Source organism: Heterocephalus glaber, unplaced genomic scaffold (genome assembly GCF_053883595.1).
Source record: "Heterocephalus glaber isolate CG9 unplaced genomic scaffold, H.glaber_assembly_v1.0 deba00001577, whole genome shotgun sequence".
Classification (NCBI taxonomy): Eukaryota; Metazoa; Chordata; class Mammalia; order Rodentia; family Bathyergidae; genus Heterocephalus; species Heterocephalus glaber.
This window is the reverse complement of record NW_028258358.1, coordinates 15,475,314-15,501,206: the sequence shown is the minus strand read 5'-3', so window position 1 is coordinate 15,501,206 and position 25,893 is coordinate 15,475,314. Positions and strand designations below refer to the sequence as shown.

Below are 25,893 nucleotides of genomic sequence, written 5' to 3'. Positions count from 1 at the left end.
GGATGCAAGAATGGTTTAACATATGCAAATCAATCAATGTAATACACTATATCAATAGAGCCAAGGACAAAAACCAAATGATTATCTCCATAGATGCAGGAAAAGCATTTGACAAAATCCAACACTCATTTATGATAACACCCTACAAAAAATTGGAATAGATGGTCTCGACCTCAATCTGATAAAAGCCATCTATGAAAACCAACAGCCAATATCATACTATTGATCAAAAACAGAAATCCTTCACATTAAAATCAGGAACAAGAAAAGGATGTCCACTATTACCACTCTTGTTCAATATAATTTTGGAAACATTAGCCACAGCAATTAGACAAGAGAAAGAAATAAAAGAAATAAAGATAGGAAATGAAGAAGTCAAATTGTCATTATTTGCACATCATATGATACTCTATATAGAAGACTGCAAGAACTCCACCAAAAGTCTTCTAGACTTAAAAACCAAATTCAGTAAAGTAGCTGGATACAAGGTCAACACCCAAAAATCAATAGCTTTCCTCTACACGAACAATAGACTCACTGAGACAGAAACAGGACAAACAATTCCTTTCACAATAGCATCCAAAAAACTGAAATACCTAGGAATCAACCTAACAAAAGAAATTAAAGACCTCTTCTCTGAAAACTATACCATTCTGAAAAGAGAGACTAAAGAGGATATCAGAAAATGGACAGACATCCCCTGCTCCTGGGTAGGAAGGATCTATATAGTGAAAATGGCCATACTTCCAAAGCTGCTATATAGATGCAATGCAATCCCAATTGAAATCCCAGCTGCATACTTCACAGACTTGGAGAAAACAATCCAAAAATTCATTTGGAACAGGAAGAGACCCAGAATAGCAAAAGCAATTCTAGGTAACAGAGACATTGCAGGAGGTATCACAATCCCCAACTTGAAACTATACTACAAAGCTACTGTGATAAAAATAGCATGGTACTGGCAAAGAAACAGACCTGAGCACCAGTGGAACATATTAGAAGATGAAGAAACAATGCCAGACACACTCAGCCATCTCATCTTTGATAAAGGAGCCAAACACCCTCACTGGAGGAAAGATAGCTTCTTTAATAAATGGTGCTGGAAAAATTGCCAAAGATTAAAACTAGACCTATATTTCTCAGCATGCACTAAATTAAAATTGAAATGGATTAAGGATCTAAATATTAAAATAGAAACGCTGAATTGGCTGGAACAGAGGTTAGGTAGAACTCTTGAAGATATTGGTGTAGGAAAACATTTTATGTACAATACCTCAGTTGCCCGTGAGCTAGCACAAACAATCACCAAGTGGGATCTCTTCTTATTAAAAAGCTTGTGCACAGCAAAACCATCAACAGTGTGAAGAGACAACCCACAATGTGGGGAAAAATCTTTACCTGCTTGCTGTTCCTCAGACAAAGGTCTACTACCTTGAATCTATAAAGAACTTAAAAAAATCAGACCTCCCAAATTTAAAGACCCAATCCAAAATGGGCATCTGAAATGGACAGACATTTCTCAGACTAAGAAGTAGAAAGAGCAAAGAAACATATGAAAAAATGTTCAACATCTAATGACACCAGTGGGTCATTAGACAGATACAAATGAAAACAACCCTGAGATTCCACCTCACTCCAGAAAGAATGGCTGCTATCAAGAAATCAACCAATAGCAAATGCTGGCGGGGCTGTGGGGAAAGAGGAACCCTGCTCCACTGCTGGTGGGAATGTAAACCGGTGCAACCACTGTGGAAATCAGGATGGAGATACCTCAAAGAACTAGGACTAGAAGTTGCATTTGACCTAACTATTCCCCTGCTGGGGATCTTCCCCAAAGAACTAAAAGAATCATACCACAGGGATATATGCACACCTATGTTCATAGCAGCACAGTTTATAATAGCTAAAGCTTGGAAACAGCCCAAATACCCATCAGGTGAAGACTGGATCAAGAAAATGGGGGGGTTTTTCTAAAATGGAGTACTACTCAGCCATAAAAAAATAAGAAATTAGAGACAGTTATAGCTAAATGGATGCACATTGAGGAAAAATCTTAAGTGAAATAAACAGGACACACATGTGTAAATACTGAATAGTTTCCCTAGTTTGAGAAACTGAAAGTGTAAATAAGGAGTAAAAGGTATAATAGATAATGTGAAATAGAAAGAAAAGGGCCAAAGGGGAAGGGGAAGTGGGAGGGGTAGGGGAAAGGAAAGAAGGGAATGAAATTAATATGAACAAGTGAAAAAAATGGAAACAAAATCTTTGTAAATAGGGAGGGCAGAGGAAGGGGGAAAAATAAGAGCTAAGAGAGATTATGTAAAGGTGCAAATTTCCAATGATGAATGTCATTATATTGTATACCTAAAATGTACCAATAAAATAAAATTTTTTAAAAAACCACTTCTTTGAAAATAAAGGTTCATTTTTTCTTATTTTAAAATTGTTAAAACATTTTTCTGGACTCCCAAAAGTATTGTAAGCCTTTCTACCTAATTAATAAGTCAGCTTCCTTGAGCACATCCAAGAAACTCAGTCACTGATGAATGGGCGATGGGTGAGAGTGAGAAGAAAATACAACTAGTTTGTGTAATGTAAATGTTTTTAATCTTTGCCTTAATACTTTTTTATCTGGAATGGTCAGCCATCATGGCCCCCCTTCTGCCCCCCAACTTGATGTATGCAGGGTTTTGGTCTCCCTGAGAGTGGGTCAAGGTATGGAGGTACCAGGGCTTGCCTGTACCTGACTTGAGGAATAGTCCATTGGAAGTGTCAGTTCAATAAAAGTGCACACCTTAAAAAAAAATAGATTCTTCCAAATCTCTCTCTCATACCTGGGATCTTATACAGGCACCGTGATGCTGCCTACCACAGCTAGTTTCAAAGACGATCTTTAAATGACTTTTTATGTTTGCATGTTTCTATTCTAAATTAGTTTTGAAAATCTTACCAACTTTTTTACACTCTCATATCCTTATACAAATGCAGCCAGTCTTAGACCTATGTCTTTATATTCCCCTCTCACATCTTAGTCCTCTTATCCACCCCTCTTATCTCGTACAGAAACCTGTGAATAACCACCATCCCTATATAGATTCTTGATTCTCTATTTAAGCCCATTATTAGAAACAAACTCTCCTTCTAAATTTCCTAGTCTCTTCTCCTGTTCAAACAATAGGTATTCAGTCTAATACACTCTTCGTAGTTCAAATATTACTCTTTGTTGATGTTTTATCTTATCAGTCCTACTTATTGGTGACTCCTTTTCTCTGTGCTTTAAAGGCAGTTTGAACTAGTGAAACCTCAATGATATGAGAGAGAGAGTTATAGTTTAGAATAATAAACTTGATTTTAGGATCAGGAATATGAAGTAGCATGTACCCTTTGTCTAGATAAATACTTGTAAAGTATAAGGTAATACTTGTAAAATATTCCAAATACTTGTAAATACTCTAACTAAATACAGCCTACTAGATCATCACTGTTCTGAAGACATACTTAGAGTGCTTCTGGAAGTTGTTAATTAACAAGAGCTCATTTTCCCCTTATTCTTCCTAAATGCATTGTTTGCCTTACAATAAAATCATCAAGTGGAATCCCATAAAAAGGTACGTATGTTTTCTTTACTTTTCCTGAAACTTCTCTTTGGAAGACAACTTCATTTTTAAGTAGCTGATTTTTTTTTTTTTTTTTTTTTTTTGTATTGGCTGATGTAATGCTCTTTTCATTGAAATAGTGGGGTGGAAGTGCTAGAATTGCTGGTGTCTCTTCAGGCACTCAGACAGACACTTATGAAGATGGTGATTGCTTATTCATTCCCATAAGAGTTGGCTTGCTTCAGCTAATAGAAACATAACAAAGAGACTCACTCCAGGAAAGATTCTTTGAAAACGTAACAACTGTGGTGATTACTAAATTTTTTCAACTGACACCTGGAAAGGAAAGTATTTTCAGACCTTTTCAATAAGGCTTGGATTTCACTACAACTCTTTAAAGAGCTGCTGTTATTTTGGGTTACTCCTGGCAATTCCTGTGAAAATGACAAACTGACAAGACCTGAAGGCTTGACACAGACTCACTAGCAGGGTGTGTGTGTATGTGAAGGGGAGGGCATCGGCTTTGATGTGCTAATTACCTGGTACCTTTACTTCTTGTCCTCTTCCTTAAAGTTTGTATGAAATCAAGGTTAAAAATCACAACACAGGAATCCTTCCATGGATATCAGAAGGAGGAAAGATCTTCCTAACTGTAAATAGGGACACTCGGATGTGCAAACTCCAGGCAGGTATTTATTTATTTATTGCAAAACCTGTGTCTATAAAATTTCTAATTTCTTTTAAAAATATACTGCAATATTCATGAGGTCATGTATGGAGTCTTATCAAAGAAGAGTTAAAATAATAAGTAGAGAAGAAGTATTTACATGTTTGTTTATTGTCTAATTAGAATCCATGAAGATTATGTTTAAAGTTCAGGCTCCATCTCTTTCATTTCAGACCTGAGTACCATCTCTTTATATACCTTGTTAAATGTGTTAATTTCCACTGTGAGAATAGAGTAGCAATGGTGCTACTATTCACAATATTGTGGCTCTTCAAGTCCTGGTTGTATAAGAATAATGCTGCTCTTTTTTTGCCTCTGAAAATCTCTGGCACCATTTATTCCACTTATGGAATAATGATGGCGGTTGTTTCAATACTCGTGACATGCTTCATGCACCCTGCTACCCATCCCACCAGCCATAAATACTGGCTTCCAAATACTCCCTCAAAGGTTATTATTAGGCTTTGTTGGTAACAATAATCCATGTTCTAGTCATGTTGAATTTATTGTATGAAATTTTGAAGGGTAATTATAGAACAGATATATCTTTCAACTATGTCTTCTCTTGAATCTTTTAAGTTATAATCCCTGCATTTTTAGATTGTGATATCTTTGAATGTAGATGAGCAACCTGCCTTCCACACATAACCACCAGTAAGAAGGATCTACAGGGACCATAGAGTGAGAAAAGTGATTATCATAAGGAAAATATATTCCTTTTCCAGTATACCTAAGGTCAACCCCAAGATCATATTGTCACTACCTGGATAAGAAGGGTCCTTTGGTAATAGGGAGCAATTAATGTCCTAGAAAGAGATAGGTGTGATCTGGAGGACTACCTGCCACAGTGTGCAGACCTGCAACAGGGCTAGAGTGACCACCTAGATCCACGTGTGAGGCAAAGAGGGGTTCATCTAGCAAAACTGTGCTCAGGTGCTCTTGACTCAAGAGGACATTCCTCCAAGAGTGTGATGCTTCAGCCCTATGGTTGGCCCAAGGCCTGACGGTCTTTCTTGATGTGAATATAAGTGTGTCCAAATCAGTATGTCAGCACAGCCCAGTTACCACACTATACATTGAAAATGACCTATTTTCTTCTAATCATATCCCAGCCACAGAACTTCAAGATTACTGCAAGACAAGAAATTTAAAACAAGTCAATTAAGACAGGTACAGCTCAGGATGTCTGGTCAGCCTCACATGTAGAAGAGGAAAGTAAGGAGCTTAGAGGTTAGGAAAGCACCTCAAAGGGGATGAAAAGAAATAGGGGTCTCCATGAGTCCTGCTCAAGGGTTAGACCCAATATGTTCCTGTCCCACCTCCTCACGTTATAAAAATGTGTTTCTACATGTCAAGGGGGAACTTTGCAGATGTGATAAAGTTAAGGATGCTGAGATAAAAGGTTATTCTAGACTGCTGAGATGGGCACAGTGTAATCACAATGGTCCTTACAAGAGGAAGTCAGAAGAGTTGCAGTAAGAAAGAGAGCTAAAGCACTATGTAGTTCCCCTTTGATGTGCTAATACTTTGCATTTTAAATGACTATGTTATTAAGCTACAAATAATAGATTCTGAAGAGGCAAAGGATTGAGTATTTGTAGCTAAGAAATCACAAAGCAAGCTGATAAACTCTCTATTCATTCTGCTTCATTTCCTTTCTAGAAAAATTGCTACCATAATGTGGTTTCACCTATGGAAAATAAATATTTCCACTATCATATGGTTTGAACTTGCAGATGTTTTTTCAAACATGTAGTTTTAAAATATGCAATTTAAAATATATGTGCATGTGTGTGTGTGTCCCTTCCAATATTAAGCCTGTAAAATTTGAAAAGATTTTCTCAAATAGGCAAGTTCTAGGTACAGTGGTACCTCAGTTCATGAACCCTTTTGTTTGTAGACAATTTGGCTTGCAAACAGAAGCATTTGGCAAAATTTTGTTTTTGCATCAGGTGACAAACAACGGGGGCCATCTTTCCCATAAACACAAACTTGGCCATCTTTTCCAAAATCATAGAACAAATTAAGTTTGTTAATGGAGGCACCACTTATATGCAAACCTATGAGTCACATGAGAGAGTGGCCAGAAATATGTGTCCGGTCCAGGTTCTGATGAGTGAGGCGTGTGCCAAACCTTGCGTGGCTCAGCCACAACAACCAGATTTTTCCTAGTTTTTTCTTATAATGGCAAATATTGCCCTTCTCCTAGACCATAGGAAGGTTATTTTAATATGAAGCTCATCAATTTTTCTCAGTGAGGGACAGCTGTGATTTACTATCACAGCAAGGGCGTGCCATTTGCCTGGATGGATGGACACTATCAAATACAAGCCTGTGAAAGTCACCCTGTCATCTTCTATAACAATGCCACTGAGGACATTATTTTTCCAATAAAGTCATCCCCATTTCAAGAATCAGGAACACTATTCTTTCTAGTTATGAAATTCAGAATATTTCTGCTTTTCTTAAACTATTAGGTTAGGTATCCTTTCTGTAATAATCAAGAGGACGAAGTTTGCTTTTTGAAAGAAAGTAAAAGCATTTAGTCAGAAGAATGAGGCCAGGAAGTTAGAATTTCATTTAGTGGACAAGAAAGAAAATTTGAAGGACTATTCTTTTTCATCTGTAAAATAAACCTTTCTCTCACATCACATCACCCAACAGTTATGTGCTATCACCATAACATGGGACCTCCAAAAACAGCCTTGTCAGGTTGCACAAAGTAAGACAGCTTAATGGCAGGACAACTATGCCTTCTTAGGTTCAATTTTGTAAATTTTCTTCATAAACCAAAGTAGGATGATGGATTTTTGAATTTAAGCTATTTCAGTCTGTCTTCATACTTTATGAGGCCAGCACTTAATAGCAACTTACTCACACCAAGCTAGCCAGAGTGAATGGAAATTTAAATTATTTAAGATTTCCTTGAAGGATCCATATACTGCATGAAATTTTAATAGAGTGGCATTCTAGTGTAACAGGAACATTCATATCTGAGAGTAATTTACAAATGTGTATGAAGAGAGTTGTACAAGGATATTCACAGCAGCACTGTGTGCAAAAGGAAAACTTGCCTAAAAACAACCCAAATGTCCACGAACAGGAAACTGGATATATCTATTGTGATTTACACAACAAATACAACACTACACAGCAATAAAAAGGAATCGATTACAACTTCATGTATCAACATATATGAATTTCATAATCATAAAGATGACTAAAAATACTAAGTCACCAAAGGACACATATAATAGAATACCATTTGTATAAAGACAAAAAATTGAAGTTTAAGTATAAACATGTCAGAAATGATAACTAAAAATCATAAAAAATAGTCCTTGTTCCTGAGGCAAACAGAGATAAAGAAACATACAGGAGACTCTAACTGCACTGGTAATATTTTATTTCTTAAACCAAGTATTCATGTTATTATTCCTTATAACTTCTGCATATATGTATGCATGGAATATGAAAAATATTCTGTAATTCAAAACTCAGTAGAACCAACTAAATTGACTAGTTGTTCCCCACACAACTGGTCTCTGTCTTCCAGCCTCATTTGAAACGAGATGCTGCCCTATAATAAGTTCTGTAGCAATTACTCTGGGAAGAAGACCATGTGTTCTGACTAGTCCCACCTATGCAGCCTGCATGCACCAACCACATAGTCCTCTTGTGCATCTGCCAGCCACATGCAGAGAGAGTCCAATGTAGAGCTCTGTGGACAGATTAGATGGCAGAGGAAATGCATGGCAGTGGGATTCTCACCCCTAGCCTGCATCTGACTACGTTGTAAGCAAAAAATTAAAAGTTAATGCATCCAGGCCTTCTTGAATTTTCTTTCAAATTCAGTAGACCCCTCAGTAAATCACTAGCACCATTACCTGAGAGTGAGAGCAATAACCAAAGCCTATCTGTGCCTTCTAAAAGCCCAATCATGGGAGGCAAAGAGAGACAATTCAGAAGAGAAGCGCCTTAGAAATGGTTTCACGGCCTCCACATTTCCTGTCCTTATGCTTAATTATCATTAGCCTTATCTACAGAATATTTTAGAAGCCCTCATTTTAAAACAAGAAAACCCATTGTGAACATGTTATGAGCTCTTACTGCGGATGTAACATTCCATAATACACAAACAGGAGGGTATCACTTGTGAATCAGGGTCCTGGCTTCTAAGTTCCTGCAATACAGAATAAAACATACACACACCAACGACTCCATTAGAACCAAGAGAAAAATCAATATCCTGTTTCCTACAGCACAGAACTACTAATTGCCTTTAAATGAGCATCATACTTTAGTGAAGTAAGATGAGCTAGTTATTTTCCCTTTTCATAAATTTGTGATAATGCGAAATGGGAAAGGGTCCCTCCTTTTATTATGACTGGGTTAGATTAGGTAGAGCATAAAATGTATATCCTGGAGGTAAAATAAAGAAGTGAGAAAAGCAGACAATAATCAACAAAGACAAGATAATTTTAAAAATGGGAAAAGATCAGGCAACTCTAGAAATAATGGGCCTTTGGAATTCATCAGAAGTCACATCCTGGACCCTTGCAGACAACCTCTTTTTTAGTAACAAGGCTGACACTAGGTGACAGCTTGCTCTTGGCCTGGCTCTGCTGAGAACATTGTACAGGTATTCACTCACTTAAACAACCATGGAGGTGAACGCTATCGCTATCCATATCTCTGTTTTAGAATGAGGAAACAGAAACACAGAGGGTGTGACCGGCTGGTGCAAGGTCACACAGCTTTCAGGAGATGTGACCAATATTTAAATACACTTTTCCTGTTGCCTGAGCTCAAACATGGGACATCTCTAAGCATCCACCTTCTGGTCTCCCTTGGTTCTTTTAAGTCTTTACACCTTCCAGAGGACTAAATGAACCCTAAAGATGAGACAAATTGCCTTATAAGTAATTCTGAATATGCAGACCTTGAGCTTGGTCTCTGAAAGGAATCAAGATGAGTAGTCTGAAGAGAATTATAGCAACAGAGAAGCGAGCTGGAAAATCTGCCAGAAATCCTAGAAGATGGCATAATATTGTTCAGTGTTTCCTGGTCCCTTGTGTATCATATGGAAAGACAACACATAAGTGAGAGAGGCTTGCATGAGTGTACTGGATAATACAGGGTACAGGAGTGAGAAAGGAAAAAAGACAATAATGACTTTGCATTTGCTTCTAGAAGTTTATGAGTCACATTTTAGTAGGCATATTACTATATGGCTTGCATATGATTCTTAGAGAATAATAAAATTGCAGGGGCTTAGAGATACTAACCACTCTAACATCTCATAGATAAAGTTAAGAACAGTGAGCCAGGAATGGTGCCACATGCCTATAATCCCAGCAGTCCTGGAGGCTGAGGCAGGAGGATCACAAGTTCTAACCCATCCTGGGTAATTTAGTAACTCAGCAAGACCCTGTTTCAAAATTTAAAACAAAAAGGGGGGGGGGGTGCCCTAAGAGATGTATCTCAGTGTGAAGGCCCTGTGTTCAATCCTCAGTACCAAAAAAAAAAAAAAGAAAAAAGAAAAGTAGGGTGGATCAGGCAAGTTTTCTAAGTTACCCTTGGTTAATGAAAGCGCTTACAAGAGAAATCAAATTCCTTCACTTAGGTTATTATTGCTCTTTCTATAACCTTGTATTACAGTGTCTCATAAACAATGTCACGTTTTGATCACCAGCATCTAAACTTCTTTTGAGTGATAGGGAGCAAAGATTTCTATACCTTCTAGATCACTTTTCCTAAATCTGTGTGAAGTTGCTAATTACTCGTCATCAATGAAAACAACCCTTGTAGGCAGCTCAGAGAAAAGATTTGGAAACAGCAGTTTGAAGTTGAATAAAAAACACACGTGTTGCTTTGTTCAACTGAAGCCTAACAAGAATCTCACTAGGAATAGAGGGTGGGAGGTGGGAAAGGAAGAGGAAAAGGCGACATCAGCTTCTACTGGGACCGGCAGAAAACATAAACGAGAGAAAAGGGCTTACTCAGCGCTTCCTGAGAGGGAATTTGGAAAGCTGAAGATTTATAAATTTTGTCCACAAACAATTCACATTTTAGAAAAATAATTTGTGAAAAGATGTTCTGTCTTTTCTTTTAAAAGAAAAGTAAGTAGAAAGTTATAGTGGTTAAAATTAGAGAAAAGCCTGGGCTCTGAAGCAGGCAACAAATTACAAATTAAGAGGTGTTTTTTTTTAGGGTCTTTCTGAAGAGAGAGTGGGGTGAGGGATAAGCCCTTGTGAATCTGTCAAAGGTTGGTATTTGCACACTTGGGGTAGTGTACCATACGTAGCACACAACAGATAAAGGCACTTTACCTGCACTATTGCAATCAGCACCAAAAATGTCTTTCCAGTTTGTTTTTAATAATGACAATTTATTTTCCAGAGGTCTTATAGATATTAATCAATGTCCAAAATGGAAATATGTCTTATACTGTTGATTCCTCACTTGAACACTAAGTCTCTCATTCCAATCAGGAAGCTATTTAATATAGAAACACAGCAACATATCTTTTCATTGCCTATTTTGCATGCCACCAGGCAATAAACTATCAGGCTCTGAAGAATGTACTGAAAAGATAAAGAGAAAAGCATTACTGAAAACTTATTCAGGAAGTTCTTTGTTCCCTTTCCTGTCTCCATCATTTTCAAATCCAGGTATATTTGTAGTAGGAATTTGTTCTGTGAAACCCTGCAGCAATATTTCTTTTCATTTCCATGGCAACAGCTCCCTATCAACTTCTGAAGGAACTTGCCTGTATTGTAAACAAACCTCTCTTGGCAATTCGCCTGTTTTCTTTTTCTATCTCATCTCCCATCTGCTCAAAGGCTTTGCTTCAAAAAGAAATAGGTTGCAGGTGTGTACTTTTTCTTTCTCTACTCCCCTCCCTTTTGTTTCTTAAAGAGGTCGATCTTGAAGACTAAAATTCTCTCAACTAGTAACATTAACAATCTCACCCAGCAAACCTGAGTACCTGCATGTAGATGTGAGCCAATATTTGGAGCTTGTCTACATATAATGTGATTGGTTCCATTTTAACACAGTACCCTCAGAAATAGGAACCAGACATTTAATAAAGTAAACTCACTACAGAGGAAAAAAACCAACAAAACAAAACCTAGTGCCAGCCAAAAATGAATTTGAAATCAATTTTTCAGGTTCTTTCATTAAAGATTAAATGACTATTATAGAAGTAGTTTAATGACAAAAGCAGTCCTTTCAGTAAGCAAAATGAGAAAATGCCTTTATTTCCTTTTAAATAAAAGTCTCTTATAAGTTTAACTCAGACTGACTTCAAATTGAAGGACTTCAATCCTTGGGGATTAGAATATGGGTAAGTTATTTGTCTAATGTAATAAATTTGACACTTTTACAAGTTCACTGTTGTTTTTTCACTCAGTGCCAAAGCTATCAGATCAAATGACTACTAGAAAAAAACCAATTGTCTGCCATTAATTCTAATATCAAAGAAATACACAAAAGTCAAGCTGGAGAGGGAAATAAAGATAAATTTCCTTCACCAAACACCCAATTTGAAGAGAGATAACTGGAAAGACATTATTTAGCTAAAATTGTAAAAAGATTTATGGGCATATGAGCCACAGTCTTGAGTCTGTATTGAAAATGTTTATTTGCTGATAATATATGAAGGAAAATCATTTTTTCATTCACAAAGGAAAATTTATGTATATTTATGCAATACAAAAATCATAATGCAATGTTTTGATAAGGAGCCATTCTGCAGCATCTGCAGGGCATTTTCAGAGAATGACAAGAAAAAATGTCCATACATATTCAGGACAGGTGCAGTATTTTTGTTTTTCAAATATTTTGGATTGAAGAGATTGATTGAATTTCTAGATTTAAAAAACAGACCTTTATATATAAATGTAGTGGATTGTAGCAAATACTAGAGCAGGAGGAGTCAGATAAGCTACTATGCCTAATTGTTCCACCGGCAACAACCCCGTCTTCAACCATTCCCTGCAGGACTTTACTAACGGAACACAAAACATAGCTACCACAAACCCACACTGGCTTTGTCTGTACACTGAATAAAGAGGAGAAAGTCCAAATGATAAACAGAATATAAATTTCTATGTGTTTTTGATACTCCTACTGGAAAACAGATTGGCATTCTCAAGGCAATAGGAGTTGGTGATGGTGTTAAATTATAAGCTGAAAAGAATCAGTAAATTTTATGGATCAAATCTAGCACTGGGAAAACATTTTCAAGGCTGTTAATGATTCTGAAGAAGGGATCTGGCCATCCAGGAAAGAACTGATAATGCACTTGTCAAGTAGGTGGGAGAGATGATTTGTCTTTAGAAACCTCCAGCCCCCTTATCAGCTGTCTCTTCCTCCTCTTAGGGGTATTTCTGCCCAGTCAGTACCTGCCAGTAGCCACCTACTCTGCCTCTTTCATTTTGTTTAACTTGAATTTCTATTAAGTTCAGCTAAATTTATAACTAATGAAGACATTCTTGGAATGTGACTTGCATACTACTCCTCTCTGGAGTTTTAAAACTGTCCTGAGAACTCTACAGGTTGTCTGAATCTATGTTCTCTCTGTACCTTCTCACTCATTGTCTTAGTTACTTTTCTCTTTGCTGAGACAAAATACCCAACACTCAAAGGTAAAGGAGAAAAGGTTTATTGTAGCTTAAGTTTGTAGAGGTTTTAGTACATAGTTGGCTGGCACCAAGATAGGACAGCATGGCAGAGGGGAATCACAGAGGAGAGGTAGTTTATGGGGCAGGCAGCAGGCAGCAGGCAGCAAGAAAGCAAGCAGTGAAGTAGTGAAGCAGCAAGCCATGACACCAGCCTTCTTTCTGTCCCTTTTATTCTATCCAGGCTACATACCCTTAGGTCAGGTAGCACTCACACTCAGGGTGGGCCTTCCTATTATCCACACCCAGAACTATGCCAAAACAATCAGTGGAAAAATTTAGTAATCACATACCCTTGATCCCAGCATCACACACTTAATCCTGGCATCACACACTCTAGATCCAGCCACCTCTGAAAAGTCCCACTTATGACCACATGATACTTTGGCAGGACATCTAGACACAGGCCACAACACTCATACTTCTCACATGTATTCATTCAAGAAGTATTTACTGAATGTTTACCGTGTGCCAGGCACTTGGCTGAATGGTGAAAATGTTGTGGGAATAGGGACATAATCTTTGTCCTCATGCAATGTGGTGAGCAGTGGAGGATACAGGCTTTAATCGCATTTATAACACCACAGTACAGGAACTTTTTGGAGGGAGGGACTGAGGACTGAACCCAGAGCATTCATACTGGTCTACTTTCCCAGGCTTTTTTTTTTTTTTTGGCTAGTGTATAAAATTAAATCTTTTCTTCTCCCCTTGTTCTATTACTTCTCTTTGTCTTTCTTCTCCTCCTCTTCTCTTTCTCCACTCTCCTCCCTCTCCAGCTCTCCTCTCTCTTTCTACTCTTCCCTCCTGCTTCTTTCTCCTCTTCTTCCTTTCTTCCTTTTCTCTCTCCTTCCTTCATTGACTATGCATGGAATATTTATTGCTGAAAAATCTGTGGCACACATATGTAAAATACAAAAGAAAGATGAAAACAAAAAGTATGCTAGCCTTGAGTTGAATTGGCCCACATTCATTGAGTACTCCCTACATGACCAAATCTCTCCTTGACCCCAGTTTTGGGGAAAAGACCCTAACCATTCTGAGCAGACATCTTCTTAATTGGAGAAACTGAAACAATATCCTCAAAAGAAATTATCAACAAGAGCAAGATTCTAACTCACACAAATGAATTCAATGCATCATTGAATAAGAGCACAGTTATGAGTTCAATCAAGGAGGGCTCCTGAAGAAAACAGACATGTTTTTAGAATTTGATTTTGAAATAGAAAAGAGTTGTAGATTATCAGAGAGGAATACAGAGATAGAATTCCTGTAGTTTTCTTTGTAAAATATAAATATATTCAAAGCTTAGCACCATTTTTGGAAAAACTAATCACTTCTGAAGGAGAATCTTAACATGGCCACAATAGCTCAGTGGAAAATAGCAGACAAGAATAACCAAAGAATGCTTTTCCTTATTCTTCTTCAAGGTGAAATGGGAGTCTTTTCCCTGGTATCAAAGAAATGTGAACGCTTTCATTCAAAAGACAGGGAATTGGTTTAATAATATATGAATCCATTAAGAGCCACACTTTAAAACTGGAAAACTTTTTATTTAAACTACAAATTATTAATTTGGCATTAACTTTCATGCCATCTTTCCTGTGCTATATAAGAGAATTCAGAATTGTGATGAAAAATCAACTGTTTCTTTCTTTTTTGTGGGGGGGCAGGATTGAACTTGGAACCTTGCGTTTGTGAGGCAGGCAGCGGAACCACTGAGCTAAATCCCCAGCCCTTAAGTGTTTCTTTTAACTTGCATATCACAAAATTTTTAAACATCTTCTCTTAGTTTAAAATGTAGTTATGTTCCATTTGTTAGACATTCCCCACCTGAAGGCACAAAAATAAATTTGCACTGGCTGTTTTTCAGAATATTTTCACCTCTTTTTGGATCAACACCTGCTAGTCTGGTCTTGTGTCTCTTTTACTATCTCAGATAGAATTTCACTGCTTAGAGGCCTTTGAAAGACAACAGATAACAAACACTCTTTGGTCCCTTGCATTTCAATAGAATAACCTGAAACTTCTTATCATGAAGGGCCAGGCAGACCATGATATTGGGGAGGGGCTGACTGTTCCCAGGTCCTAGTTCCATGAATAATTTGATTTCTTTTAAATAAAAAATGGGTTAAATTAAACACAAATTCATGCTGAAAATAATGTCTTTCAACAGTACTAATGACTTGCATATGTCCTCCTATTTTTGTTCATTTCAAAACTTAGCACTGTGTTTAAAGCCCAACTTATCCCTATACACAAGTGGCACACACAGAAGAGGACTGGCTAGACATCAAGGCATCAAAGGCCCTGTTTCAATGGGAGACTACAGTGAGTTTATATACCTGCACATTTGCTGATCTCTTGATGAAGATGCTTTTAAACAGCCCCAAACAAGTTGACTAGTCCAATAGTCAACTCAATCAGGCGTTGAGAGCACCCACCCATGGTCAGAGCAAGCATGCCATGTGTTTCCTGTGTATATCCAGGTTATGTTATTAGATATTTGCAAAGGCCTTTTAAAGAAAACCACTAGTCCTGCTAAAGGAGCTCTGGTTTTCAAATATTAACAAACATGTATATGTGTGTTTAAAGGCTCCGTCTCAAAGAACATGTTTACTCAGCAGGTCACGATTTGCAAGAGCTACTGCTTACAAAACTGTGACTTGCAACGTATATGGTCACCATCTGTAATACAGAGCCAAGGAGCTTGCACATTCTAGGCACTTATTCTTCATTGAATGAATGAATGAATGAATGAATAAGTTGTTGCCTATCCTATTCAAGTTGAGGTACTCAACAGTACATTCTGAGACTTGCTAGCATGTATAAATATACAGGTGCTAACCTGTATTCATTTATTTCCTGAGTATACATGACATCTGTCATGGTCTATTATATTTCTGGCACACTCAGTCAATGCCTCTTTAACTGGCATGTGGCAAGTCAATTAACTGCTCTTTAATGCTTCTGTTTTTTAACAAGAAAACACAAACTGATTATATTCCTCAAAGCCAGTATGCAACTGAAGGAGATATTTCCAGGCAGGATAATACAAGCCAATAAAATTGGGTCATTTGGTAAATCCATAGAGACACAAAGGAGATAGGTGGTTTCCAGGCGTGGAGAGGGAAGGTGAAATCAAGAGTTGCATAATGGATATGCAGATTCATTTGCAGAGATGAAAATATTTTGGGACTAGATAGGAGTGATTGCACAACACGGCAATATACTAAATGCCACTGAACTTTCCACACTGAAATGATTAATTTCATGGCATGTGAAATTGTATTCAATAAAACATTTGTATCAATATTTATAGTTCTAATGCACATCTTTGACAAGCTTTTGAAGAGTAGCATGGCAAATGTTGTCTACATATTTCACAAAGTTAAATAATCGCATCACAGTAGTTTCTAGTAAACTTATAGCACATGAGCAAAGAACTAGAATGGACATCAATAATGAGAGTGGTGATATCCTAATGAGTTACTCTGATTTGATTCTGGACCTGAAATCAGGGAGAAATTTGTGACTTGATGTTACAGGATATTTCCTGACAAGCAATGAAGTATTTGCTCTTTGATCATCTCGAAAGGAAACTAACATCCAGGGCACACATAGAATTAATAAGCAGCTTTAATTTTGGATTATAGTTTACTTGCATATATTCTATTCCTATATTCTATGAAAGCAAGGCTCAGAAATCTTGCTTTTTCAATAAATCAACACATATTTATTGAGCTCTGTTATATACAGCATGTGGCCAGCACCAAGGGGAAAATGAAAATGACAAAACAAGTTTTCATTGTCATTATTTTATTATTTACAAAACTAGACTTATTAAACAGATGATATCAAATGATAATACTTTTGATTAAGCAAACAAGTGAAATATAACCCCACACTTATATAACTTTAGACAAAATCCTTTGGCATCTATTATCCTTACAACTGTCCTGGAAGGAGGTAGAGTAGGGTTATTTATTTCCACACTGTAAGATTAGAAAACTTGAAGGAGTTAATACATAGGATGTCCAGGATTTGAATCCAGGTCTCAGATATCTAGACTGGTACAAAAAAAAACCCCAGAAGATAGAGTTCTAATTATAGTGCTGCCACAAACTCCACTCCTTACATTTTAACATCTTCTTCTCCTAAGTGAGGTGGCTGGGGGAACTCTCAAATGTGTTGGCTTTTGGAGTCTGAATGCATATTATTTTAGCAAATGCAGAAGTTATATATTCATCATCTAACTCTTCTTCCTGTCATTGTTAATCCAAGTGCACCTTTTACCTTAAAATAATTCTTTTCTTAGAAGCATTCACCCACACTGTTTGAATGCTCACTATATAAAAATTAGCTTGCAAAGTCATCTTCTGCTAAGCTACCCTGAAAAAAGGATTGCCTCAGATTTTCATCCTATAACATAGGAGCTTGTAAGATCACACTAGTCCTACCTGCAGATAGTATTTCCTGTTCACTGAATACAGCACTTTGCTCCTTGCAAACTGCTTTTCCATCTCATCTCACTTGACATCACTAGAATGAAATAAAGACCTTAACAAGTAGTACTAGGCAACAAGGCAGTCTAAGCCACACTATCTCTCCTCCAAATAACATGGCCCTACACCCAGTCTTATTGTTAGTCTACAAGGGTGCGACTGAGATAAGGCAGGGTAGGAACCTGACCCAGTGACAGCCAATCAGAAGAGCTTTTGTCTGTGGATCTGACCAGGATGATTCATCAGCCACCAATCCCAGAGGCTTTCAATGAGAGAACAAAGGTCCACTATTGCCCCAAAGGCAGTGCTGGGTTTATTCCCTTGAACAACAACCAAAAAAAAAAAAAGGTTTAACTGTCAAGAGCATCTTCAGAATTGCCACAAAACAAAGTTCAAGGGAGAAGAATGAGAAAAGATAAGCTAAGGGTATTGCATCTTATGTCTCTACAGTTACAGAGAGCAGAGACAAGTGACTATGTAATCCAGGCTAACCTGTTCCCAAAAGAAGACTCCAATAACCTCATTTATCTTAAATGTCAATAAAATTATGGTTAAAAAATAAATTACTAAGAGAATGGCCAGAGCATTCCAATCACAGATGAAGTCTTAAGTGGGGTCACTTTTTTAGGTCTTCCATAATCCTTAGTTGACAAGTATATGCAGTTTTTTTACCTGCCTGCTCCAAAGTAGCTTTAGAAAAATAAAATCAAGCAAGATTTTCCTTTCTTGTATTTCATTTCTTTTATATTTTGCTGTCAAGGAATATGCAATTTTATACTCATATGTTTTAGAAACCAGAAAAACCCCACTTTGTATCAGGAACCCCATAAGGTGTAGACAGCTATGATTTTCTTCACTTTAGATAGGAAAGTATTCCAGAAAATGGCAGATACTGAAGATGACTTTTCCCACCAAGGAGTAGCCTCTAACTGCTTCTGTAGAGAAGGAATTTCCAAAGTGAAGAGAAACATTAAACAAAAAAAAAAAAGCAAGAAAACAGAACAACAAATAAATAAAACCAACAATCCTTTACAATATGCTGACATCATATTTAAGGCCTTATATCCTCTACTGATGCTCTCCTTTTAATTATTTTATTATTTCATTTAATCATTAGATATGAAACAGTCAAACACATCTTGGAAAAGAAATCAGGAGACACAAGTTCTAATTTGAAGCACAAAGCACTAGCACTACCATTCTATGTCCTCAGAATAGTCATTTTTCATTTATTTAATCATTCACCACATGATTACTTATTAAGTGAGTAATATTTCCAAATGCTATGTTGAGTGCTGGTTCTGGAAGTCTGCCGAAGCTGTTCAAGACAGCTTTTGAGTAAGGTGGTACAGAAAGTCCCTTACACATAGATTTCGGAAATATGTACCCTACAATCCTACTGTCATGAACATATCTGTTTGGATCAGAAAATTGCAGCTAAGCCAAACACAGCTACCTGTCAGCTTTCCAGCAGTTTATAAGAGAACTAATAAAATATGCCCAAAATGCTTCTTGACTCTGGATACTAACCAGTTGAGCCATTACAAGAATCTTTCAGGTTTAAAAATTAAATATGCAAGGAGAGCAAAAAGTAGAATGGAGTAGACTGCAAGAGAGAGATGACCTCATGTACAAACTGTGAAGCAGTAGAAGCCACAGCTTTGTATAAATGATTATGAGAATAAATAATGTAGGAAATGGGTAGCAAAAAAAGTAGAGGTCTCGGTGAAGAAGAATAACAAATACCTACTACCAAGAGGAAATGGCATGTTAATTAAGTCAATAAATACATATTGGGCATCTTCTATATGTGAAAATAGAAATGTGAACAAAACAAAATCAATGTCCTCAGGAAGTCTACTGAAAGAGCCATACATTAATCAAATAATTATAAAACTATGGTAAATGCTGAGAAAATAAAAACACAGAGAGCTATAACAGAAAAGGAAGAGCTGATACTTGGAGAGATGTGTAGGAAAAGTTTCCAGGAAGGGAGACCTCAGTGATGACTTTCTGGGATGGTGACATTGGGAGGGGAGATCTAAACAAACAAAGAAATAAGGAGTAGGAATTAAGTGGGCAAACATAATTTGGGAAGAACTGCGATAGAGTAGAGACACTGGAAGAGTAACAGCCAGAGGAGAGTAAAGTTAATCTAGAAATTTAGGCAAATGCCACATTATGGCAGAGTTTATATGACATTTTAATGATAGGGGTCTTACTCCCAAGAGCAATGGGAAGCTATTACAGGATTCCAGAAGGGACAAGCTAAGATATGCACTGAAACTGACAACTGTGACACCTGTGGGAATGAGTGTGAGGGGCTTGGAGTGGGAAGAACAGCTCAGAAGTTTCTGCAGGAGTCTAGAGGAGAAATAGTGACTGGGACCAAAGGGCTGGATATTATCCTGAACCTGCCATGCCTCAATGTAGGGAAAACATCTAATTCCTGCTCCAATCCTGGTCCTGAGTAATTACTCCATAAATGGCTTATTGACTAAATGGAGATAAATTCTAAGGAGTTATTGGTCAGTAATGCTTTAGTAAGTTTCCTCTTCCAACAAATCCACCCCGAAGGAGAAATATCTACCAATGGTGTTGCAGGTAATATGTTACTCACTCAGAGGAGATATTTCAGGACAAATGAAACGTTTATCCCTGAAATGACCTCATTAATTAGTAATCAAAGAATTGTTAGGAAAAGAAGTAGAAATCTTAGGAGAGAATAACAGATATCTGCTGTCCAAGAGGCAGAATTCTCAAATAGTGGTTGAGATCACATATTCTGGAGTGTTATTATCCAAAGTCATTTTGGAGTTATGCCACTTTCTCATCACATTCAATAAACAGGCTATTTAAACCCTCTCTGATTCCATTTTTTTCTCATACAGTGATAATATTAATGGCATTATGCCTACCTGGAAATACAATGGTGAGAAGTAAATAAGCTTACATATATTAATTGGTTATCACAAGATACATAGGAAACTCTCAATAAACACTATGATTTTTATTATCCTCAGACTGTGAAAGAAAACCACACTTTCATTAGAGGATAGCTCCTGTGACATACTAGGTACTCAATAAACTTGTGATTTGACTTTGTGTATTCATCCATCATCCTGATTTTGAGGATTTCATTTCACACATTTGCTTCTGAGCCCTGTTTTTAAATTGAGGTAGTCTAACAACCTCTTGCATCCTGAAAGAGAACATTCTTCCCACCCTGTAATTATCAGTCTTACCATCACCTTCCTCTTTTCCTGTTCCAAAAAAAATTATTCAGTCTGCTTACCTTTTCCCCCACTGATCCTGCTATTTCAAAATTAATTGCTTCTACCTGCCTTGCTTTATTTTATTTATTAACTCTGCTTTCTTGTAAGTAGATTATATCTATTTTACTGTTCCCTTTCTCATCTTATTAATGCACTTCCTAGTCCTGGCATCAGTTGAGAGTTATCCTTCAACCCAGCTTCTTAAACCCCAAATTCTTTGCTGCTTAGGTGATTGCTTTTGGCACCATTCTTGCAATTCACCTTTGTTAGGCAATTCTTGTTTCTGAAAACATCTCTTTCTTACAGAGTACAGAAGACAATTACTCCTCCCAACAGTTTTCTAACTATTCTTCTTTTGGGGTTAGTCTTACTATCTCTTTCCTTTGAATATCTAGGAATAAGTGTCTTCCAGCTAGAAGTGTACATTGTCTATACCTCTGGCTGGTAAAAGGAGAAAAAAGCCACATCTCAGGCACACTTCCAAAAGGAATCAAATAAAAGCCCTCCTGCTTCTATCCCTCTGGGTATCCCAGAATCTAGGTTAGTTACCTCCAGGAGACTTAATTCTACTTTTCCAATTTTTATGCTCGACTGACATTCCTCACCTTCCATATCTGAATACTACACAGGTGATTGTACTTCTTGATTGTACTCTTAACATTTGTGTCATTGCAAATTATTCATCTTCCTATCTACCTAGGCCCCAGCTGCTTGAATTTCTTTACAAAGTTGTAAACAAGATCCTTGGTATTTTGTTTGTTTGAAGCATGTTTCTAGGTGAGGGCTTTGTTTTTCTTTTCTTTTCTTAATTCTTACTTATTAGTGTGGAAGATTGTGTTTCTGCATTTTGTTTCCCCACATGTGCCTTCACTCTCAAGTGATCAGCTCATAACTAATCATGTTCAAATTTGCATCCTTATTCACAATGGATCCAGTAGAAAAGAATGGCTGTTGGGTTGACAATCAAAGAATCTTAGCATACAAAGAACGCAAGATGCTATTTGACACAATCTTCTCTCCAACATGGACATCTTTCTGACAGTATGCACACACCTCAATTCACAAGAAGCTCACTGCTCTCCAAGTAATCTCTATTCTTATGTATTCCAGTGTTCTACAAAGTACTTCCTAATTATTAAGTAAAATCCACCTCACTATAATATGTGTACTACTTTTGCCTTTTGAGGTTCTATGCAGTACACTGAATCAACATTTCCCAGTATTTTTAAGTATTTAATAATATATATCCCAAATCTTGACTACTATTCTTTTGCAAGACATTCCAAATTCCTTTAACCATTCGTTGATTGCTTTGGCTTCCACTTCCTTTACTCTTCTATAGGGTTCTTGTACATTAATGCCCCTTCCAATACACATCACTTAGAACCAAATGCAACGTTTCCCAAGGATGGAATAAAGTCAGGGCATAGTGCATGGATGACCATTTAGTTACATTTATCAGTCCAAGTTTGCATTAGCTTTCATACATAATATCCTAACGATGATTCATAAAATGTTGTATGAGTTATTCCTAAATTCTCTTCTAGAGAATTGTAGAGCTAATTTTTGGAACCTAAAGGTAAGGCTTCATGTTTAGACTTATTAAAATGCATTTCATGAGTTTTGGGTCATCTTTTTACCTTTCAGTTCATTTTAAATTCCAGCTGTAATATTCAACTTAGTGCTAATTTGATTCAGCTCTAAGTTTGGAAAATATTTTCCCTCCTACAATAATGCAGATCCTTGACAAAAATGTTGAGAGTCAAGGCCAAAAATACAAACCAGACAGCCCCCCTTGAAGCTGATATCAATAAAACAGGCAACATTCTTGAGGTTCTCCGCTATACAGGAGGTATAACTTTCTGAAACACACAGTACTTCTCACATTTTTCCAGGTAGTACCCAGAGGTAACATCCACATCATTATTATGACAAGAGCTAATGCGTATTATGTAATGTGAGTCTCTTAAAAGCTGACCATTTTTCTAAGAGGTTTTTATGTATTTGCACCTTTAGTCTCCATAATAATTCTATGAAGTAGGTAGACATGATATTATTCCCCTTTTTGTAGAAAGAAACTAGGACATAGATCAATTAATATGTTTTATCAGACAGTGGCACAGAAAATTTAACTCAGCTATCAAAGACTTAGAAACCAAAATCCTAATCCCTCATTGAAAGTTTGTCAAATGACATGCAGAAATATACATTTTATGATCTCTGGCCCATCCTTTCAAAAATAAGAAATACAACTGGTTTAATGTGGTTTAGTTTAATTTTAAGTGAAAGTGAATGTGACTCTTGGTGATTACAACTTCTAAATCCTCACAAACCACACCTTTAGTTATCTATAGCTGGGTTTTGCCAGAAACTAAACTCAGACCTCCATACACTTAAGATTCATTTCATATTTTTATGCTCCATATCACATATGAAGTCCAGCTGCTCTTACAGCTTATTGACAATGATTCAGAGACCATATACCTACAAGTTGATTAGTTATCCTCAGAAATAATAGACTAATTTAACTATTTAATCCATTACCCTTTTAATGAGCCTATTCTCTCTTAACCTGAACAGCTGTAACCCTCAGAAATAAAATATTCCTCACAGTTAAATTTTTAAAAGAAAAACAGTTGAGTATTTCTCCCACTTTCATCTAAACATTATAGCATCTTCCCCTTTTGGTAAGCTTGTCTCTATTATCCTGAAATGATAGTGGAGAATGTGTTTAGCACAATGTTTACCTCCCTACTCAAAATATGGCTCAAGGAAAGGGTTTTCAAGGCACATGGCATGCTAGAGAATTTCAAGGACAGAATATAGGTCAATCCAAATATCTCCTTGCATCATCCCTCTGTGGAGAAAACAATGCTTTGTGTAGCCCAGCTACAGAGACACAGTTCACACCAAACGGTAGGAGTGGCCAAGGCAACCAGAACCAATGGACCAGAATCCCCAGGGAATGGGGTGGGGAGGCTGAGGGATCATAGTCACTGGTAGTGAAAAGAATGAGAGCTAAAGAAAGAAGGAAATATGAGAAGATAAGAACCAAAGAAAAGGCAAGAAAAAATGGGGAGAAAGAGATCCCTGCGGCCCAGGATAATTAGCATGGATCACAAGTATCTTTTAACAGTGAGCTAGCTTGTCTTTCCAGCTTCAACTCCCAACAGTTTCCTCCCATGACCCCAACATATACCTACACCCAAATGTCTCCCTTAGTTCAACGTCTTGGGTAGCACATTATGACATCACCACTCTTCGCATTTGTTCACAATTAAAGAAGTGCTCAGTACTATGCTTAGAATATAGTACTTGTGTGGCTTTTATTAGTAGTTATTCTTATAGACTTAATAGAGAAATTCATTTGACTATTGAACACAAATTTAGTTTAACGCTGTGTGGAAAACTATTAGGATTGTGAAAATCCAAAATTGACCTTGGGATGACCTTGAGGGGTGCTATGGTGCATAGACCAAGGTGAATCAACACATATTTCGTGTTTATTATGTATAATGTAAAAAATATGCTTCTATGACCCTTTAACTAAAAACATAAATTCTTTTTTATAAACCACACTTGTTACAGAATGTAGTACTCATTGTTGATACAAAGACCATTTTCACTTCTACTTCCTCCACAATAAATGGCCAAAAAATTTCTCAAGAAAAGTCATATAAACACACTGGAAAAAGGCAGGTTTGGGAAAAATCTAGCAATACGAATTGTGCTTCAAGCTTGCCCTCTTCAATGTCAGTCAATGAGACAATGTGTAACACACAGTTTAGAGAAAAGTATTAATAAGAGTGTTGTTCACATACTGCTACTAAAACAACAGAAGTAGTTTTTGTCTCTGGATGCTTCAGGACGAGTTCAATCCAAAAGAAATAAAGAAAGGGAATGTTTTTCCTGACTACTCCTCTAGTGGCTCTCGGCATCCCGATGTGGTGGGGGCAAAATCACGTGACCATCTTTTTGAGATGGAGGACATGGGAACAGCCCTTTCTCGGATCGTGCTTGCAATCTACAAATTCCAGCTAAGCCAGATTTCAGTCATTCTCCAAAACTGTTGCCAGGCGCTAACACCAAAAGAATTGCACTGCATAGACTTTTCAAAGAAATCAATTACAAACCTTTTTCATTAGCCAAACAAGTTCAACTACCAGAAATATTTTGTGTGAAACATATATAAAGACCTGTTGTTGTTTTGCATGGTGTTTACAGGTCAGCTCTCTTTGTGCACCAAGGTAGAATATGATGAATGAAACACAAGTTTTCACAATACGCAGCATTTTTTCTCATGCTTCCTCCGCGAAGGACTGTGAATGCTAAAGACCAACGATGGGGGACCAGCAGCCAAAACAGAATTCAAGGCCATTCTCACTGACAACATTGCAGAGTTACTGAGGGAACAGCAATATGAAGCTTTCAGCTTGTTTTCAGTGTCTAGGAGAAAGTATTTTGAAGGAAATTGTGCTTGGGGAACATTTTGTTAGCTTCAAAATCAAGAGTCATTGTACAATTAGAATGAAGGAAAGGAATCTCAGAAGAGATCCCTCAAGGGTGAAACTAAATTTTCAAATCCACAAATCAGAAAGAGAACTGCTTTTTAAATACAAAGTCTGGGAGAAATTGTGTGATTTACAAGATTATCCGTATTCTTTTTTTGCATAAATTCTTTTATTGGTACATTTTAGGTATACATCATGTTTACATTTATCATTGGGTGTTTGTACCTGTACATGATGTATCTTGGTTCCTATTTTTTCCCCATTACCTGTGCGCCCTTCACCCCCCCCTTCCCTATTTACAAAGACTTTCTTTCCATTTTCTCCTTTTCTTATAATTTTTCCTTTTCCTTCTTAACTTTCTCCTTCCCCTCCCACTTCCCCTATCCCTTTGGAAATTTTCTTCCTATTTCAAATGATCAACTATTCATTGTAATCCTTTTAATTATTTACACTTTCAGTTTCTCACATTAGGGAAACTATTTGGTATTTGGACATGTGTGTCCTATTTATTTCACTAAAGAGTATGGCCTCAATATGCATCCATTTAGCTATAAATGTCTCTATTTTCTCATTCTTTATGGCTGAGTAGTACTCC

General features: G+C 37.0%; 1 long non-coding RNA gene across 1 annotated transcript in view; it reads right to left on the bottom strand.

Moving 5' to 3' along the window:
- LOC147823519 (uncharacterized) overlaps positions 1 to 25,893 on the bottom strand; it is a 60,281-nt gene that overhangs the window by 19,956 nt on the left and 14,432 nt on the right. Inside the window, exon 1 of the long non-coding RNA XR_015443717.1 lies at positions 1 to 25,893. This exon is cut by the window's left edge and continues 7,253 nt beyond it; it is cut by the window's right edge and continues 14,432 nt beyond it. This is a non-coding gene — a long non-coding RNA (uncharacterized LOC147823519).